A 5,000-nucleotide genomic window follows, 5' to 3' on the forward strand; every position below is an offset into this window, starting at 1 on the left:
GACAGTTTAGAACCAGCTCTACAATCTCTTACATAAGTGTCTGTGTACAATTCTGGAGTTTCCTTAATTCGTACACATAAGCCTTCTTATAGAACACACACAACAGTTTTTTTTGTTTTGGGAACATATATTTTGTGATGTCCCCACAATGTTTCCACCAGACTGCTCCATCAACCTAATGAAACATTCTGGGAAACTTTAAAGAACAGACAAAATGTTACAATATTTCTATTAGGTTGCAAAAAACGTTCGCCCGATTTTGCAAGAACATGCCCAGAACATGTTTCTTTGTTCTTTAGAAGTTAATAAAACATTTATTTAGGTTCTGGGGAACATTTTGAGTATATGGTCCTCTGTAGCTCAGCTGGTAGAGCACGGCGGTTGTACATTTTACATTTTACATTTTAGTCATTTAGCAGACGCTCTTAACCAGAGCGACTTACAGGAGCAATTAGGGTCAAGTGCCTTGCTCAAGGGCACATTAACGTCATTTAGCAGACGCTCTTAGCCAGAGCGACTCACAAATTGGTACGTTCACCCTATAGCCAGTGGGATAACCACTTTACAATTTGGGGGGGTTAGAAGGATTACTTTATCCTATCCCAGGTATTCCTTAAAGAGGTGGGGTTTCAAATGTCTCCGGAAGGTGGTGAGTGACTCCGCTGTCCTGGCGTCGTGAGGGAGCTTGTTCCACCATTGGGGTGCCAGAGCAGCGAACAGTTTTGACTGGGCTGAGGGGGGAGCTATGCTTCCGCAGAGGAAGGGAGCCAGCAGGCCAGAGGTGGATGAACGCAATGCCCTCGTTTGGGTGTAGGGACTGATCAGAGCCTGAAGGTACAGAGGTGCCGTTCCCCTCACTGGTCCATAGGCAAGCACCATGGTCTTGTAGCGGATGCGAGCTTCAACTGGAAGCCAGTGGAGTGTGCGGAGGAGGGGGGTGACGTGAGAGAACTTGGGAAGGTTGAACACCAGACGGGCTGCGGCATTCTGGATGAGTTGTAGGGGTTTAATGGCACAGGCAGGGAGGCCAGCCAACAGCGAGTTGCAGTAGTCCAGACGGGAGATGACAAGTGCCTGGATTAGGACCTGTGCCGCTTCTTGTGTAAGGCAGGGTCGTACTCTCCGAATGTTGTAGAGCATGAACCTGCAGGAGCGGGTCACCGCCTTGATGTTGGCGGAGAACGACAGGGTGTTGTCCAGGGTCACGCCTAGGCTCTTCGCACTCTGGGAGGAGTTGTCAACCGTGATGGCGAGATCATGGAACGGGCAGTCCTTCCCCGGGAGGAAGAGCAGCTCCGTCTTGCCAGGGTTCAGCTTGAGGTGGTGATCCGTCATCCATACTGATATGTCTGCCAGACATGCAGAGATGCGATTCGCCACCTGGTTATCAGAAGGGGGAAAGGAGAAGATTAGTTGTGTATCGTCAGCGTAGCAATGATAATGAAAGGCCATGTGAGGATATGACAGAGCCAAGTGACTTGGTGTATAGGGAGAAAAGGAGAGGGCCTAGAACTGAGCCCTGGGGGACACCAGTGGTGAGAGCGCGTGGTGCGGAGACAGCTTCTCACCACGCCACTTGGTAGGAGCGACCGGTCAGGTAGGGACGCAATCCAGGAGTGAGCCGCGCCGGAGATGCCCAGCTCGGAGAGGGTGGAGAGGAGGATCTGATGGTTCACAGTATCAAAGGCAGCAGACAGGTCTAGAAGGACAAGAGCAGAGGAGAGAGAGTTAGCTTTAGCAGTGCGGAGAGTCTCCGTGACACAGAGAAGAGCAGTCTCAGTTGAATGACCAGTCCTGAAACCTGATTGGTTTGGATCAAGAAGGTCATTCTGAGAGAGATAGCAAGAGAGTTGGCTAAAGACGGCACGCTCAATAGTTTTGGAAAGAAAAGAAAGAAGGGATACTGGTCTGTAGTTGTTGACATCAGTGGGGTCGAGTGTTGGTTTTTTGAGAAGGGGAGCAACTCTCGCTCTCTTGAAGACGGAAGGGACATGACCAGCGGTCAAGGATGAGTTGATCAGCGAGGTGAGGTAGGGGAGAAGGTCACCGGAGATGGTCTGGAGAAGAGAGGAGGGGATGGGGTCAAGCGGGCAGGTTGTTGGGCGGCCTGCAGTCACAAGTCGCAGGATTTTATCTGGAGAGAGAGGGGAGAAAGAAGTCAGAGCATAGGGTAGGGCAGTGTGAGCAGGACCAACAGTGTCATTAGACTTAACAAACGAGGATCGGATGTCGTCAACCTTCTTTTTCAAAGTGGTTGACGAAGTCATCCACAGAGAGAGAGGGGGGGGAGGAGGATTCAGGAGGGAGGAAAATGTGGCAAAGAGCTTCCTAGGGTTAGAGGCAGATGCTTGGAATTTAGAGTGGTAGAAGGTGGCCTTAGCAGCAGAAACAGATGAAGAAAATGTAGAGAGGAGGGAGTGAAAAGAAGCCAGGTCGGCAGGGAGTTTAGTTTTCTTCCATTTCCGCTCCGCTGCCCGGAGCTCTGTTCTGTGAGCTCGCAATGAGTCATCAAGCCACGGAGCTGGAGGAGGGGGCCGAGCCGGCCGGGAGGATAGGGGACACAGAGAGTCAAAGGATGCAGAAAGGGAGGAGAGGAGGGTTGAGGAGGCAGAATCAGGAGATTGGAGGGAGAAGGATTGAGCAGAGGGAAGAGATGATAGGATGGAAGAGGAGAGAGTAGTGGGAGAGAGAGAGCGAAGGTTGCGGGCGGCGCATTACCATCTGTGTAGGGGCAGAGTGAGTAGTGTGGGAGGAGAGCGAGAGAGAAAAGGAAACAAAGTAGTGGTCAGAGACTTGGAGGGGAGTTGCAGTGAGATTAGTAGAGGAGCAGCATCTAGTGAAGATGAGGTCAAGCGTATTGCCTGCCTTGTGAGTAGGGGGGACGGTGAGAGGGTGAGGTCAAAAGAGGAGAGGAGTGGAAAGAAGGAGGCAGAGAGAAATGAGTCAAATGTGGACATAGGGAGGTTGAAATCCCCCAAAACTGTGAGGGGTGAGCCATCCTCAGGGAAGGAACTTATCAAGGCGTCAAGCTCATTGATGAACTCTCCAAGGGAACCTGGAGGGCGATAGATGACAAGGATATTAAGCTTAAATGGGCTAGTGACTGTGACAGCATGGAATTCAAATGAGGAGATAGACAGATGGGTTAGGGGAAAAATTGAGAATGTCCACTTGGGAGAGATGAGGATTCCTGTACCACCACCCCTCTGACCAGATGCTCTCGGGGTATGTGAGAACACATGGTCAGACGAGGAGAGAGCAGTAGGAGTAGCAGTGTTTTCAGTGGTGATCCATGTTTCCGTCAGCGCCAGGAAGTCGAGGGACTGGAGGTTGGCATAGGCTGGGATGAAGTCAGCTTTGTTGGCAGCAGAACGGCAGTTCCAGAGGCTGCCTGCGACCTGGAACTCCACGTGGGTGGTGCGTGCAGGGACCACCAGGTTAGAGAGGCAGCAGCCACGCGGTGTGGTGCGTTTGTGTAGCCTGTGCAGAGAGGAGAGAACAGGGATAGGCAGAGGCATAGTTGACAGGCTGTAGCAAATGGCTACAAAAATGCAGAGGAGATCGGAATGAAATGAGCTGAGCATCTGGGAGCGGAGAGAGCAGGACCTCCCTCACCAAAACTTCTACCTCAGAAACTAAAATTGTAACGCCAAGGTAGTGGGTTCGATCCCCGGGACCACCCATACACAAAAAATGTATGCACGCATGACTGTAAGTCGCTTTGGATAAAAGCGTCTGCTAAATGGCATATTATTATTATTATATGACAAGAGATAGCTTCTCAAAACACAAAAACTGTCCAGTTGTGCTGACATTGAGCCCCACAGTGGAGGAGGAGTCATAATACCCATAAAACCTAGCGGTCAAACAGGGAAATGGTTCGAATCGTTTTTTACACCATTTATTTTTCCCATAGGGGATTTTAGAAACGCTTAACATAAGGGATGTGTTTCGTGTAGGCTTTCCCTGGCGTGATGTTTTGATAACCGTGTAATTGTCTCTCTGACAAAGTGACTTTTATCAATATATTTGGCTCTATTTACTCTCAGATTCGAAAATGCTAATTAGCATCAAAAGTAAACATCATGCAAAACTACAAATCCCTGCAAGCTCCAGCACGTCATCTCTAGCTGACACCTTTGCTAACAGGTATTGTGTCAATTTAAGACTTGCACAAGACAGCATACAGAATTGTCCATTTAAATAAATGTTGCCAATTTATTCATTACTACATTTAGCTAACATTAGATAGTTAATTCGTACCTTTGCCTCGATTCGGCAGTCTCATCCAGATTATCATGGAATTTGTAGTTCTTTATGGTAGCCACATTAGCATTTAATTAGCATTTCATTTTTGAGGGGGGTAAATACAGGCGAATATATTGATAAAAGTCACCTTGTCCTAGAGAGATTTACACGGTTATCAAAACGTCACCCCAGGGTAAGCCTACACGAAACACAGGCCTTATTTTAAGTGTTTCTAAAATCCTCTATGGGAAAAATGAATGGTGGAAAAATGAATGGTGGAAAGACTATTGGAACATTTCCCTGTTTGATAATAATAATAATAATATGCCATTTAGCAGACGCTTTTATCCAAAGCGACTTACAGTCATGTGTGCATACATCTTCACGTATGGGTGGTCCCGGGGTTCGAACCCACTACCTTGGCGTTACAAGCGCCATGCTCTACCAATTGAGCTACAGAGGACCACGTTCATACATTCATACAATGTTTAAGTAAGAGTGCACAGGACATTCCCTTACACGTTGTAAGCATGTTGACAGAACACCAGCTCTAAGTTCATTAAAGGTTCCAACACATTTTTATTCAGTTATGGGAGTTGTCCGGGAGATTGCACAGAGCAATTCCCACAACGTTGCACAATGTTCCACAATTTTCCAAATACGTTTTTTTTATGATGTTCATAGCTTTGTCTGTTTTAGGTTTAACATAATTTTACATTTTACATTTGAGTCATTTTAGCATTTTCCATTGA

The 5,000-nt window shown here is 47.8% G+C and overlaps 1 protein-coding gene across 1 annotated transcript in view; it reads left to right on the forward strand.

Moving 5' to 3' along the window:
- tiam1a (TIAM Rac1 associated GEF 1a) overlaps positions 1-5,000 on the forward strand; it is a 165,545-nt gene that overhangs the window by 74,934 nt on the left and 85,611 nt on the right. The gene's annotated exons all lie outside the window — the stretch shown is intronic.

The sequence above is a fragment of the Coregonus clupeaformis genome, chromosome 27 (genome assembly GCF_020615455.1).
Source record: "Coregonus clupeaformis isolate EN_2021a chromosome 27, ASM2061545v1, whole genome shotgun sequence".
NCBI classification, from domain to species: Eukaryota; Metazoa; Chordata; class Actinopteri; order Salmoniformes; family Salmonidae; genus Coregonus; species Coregonus clupeaformis.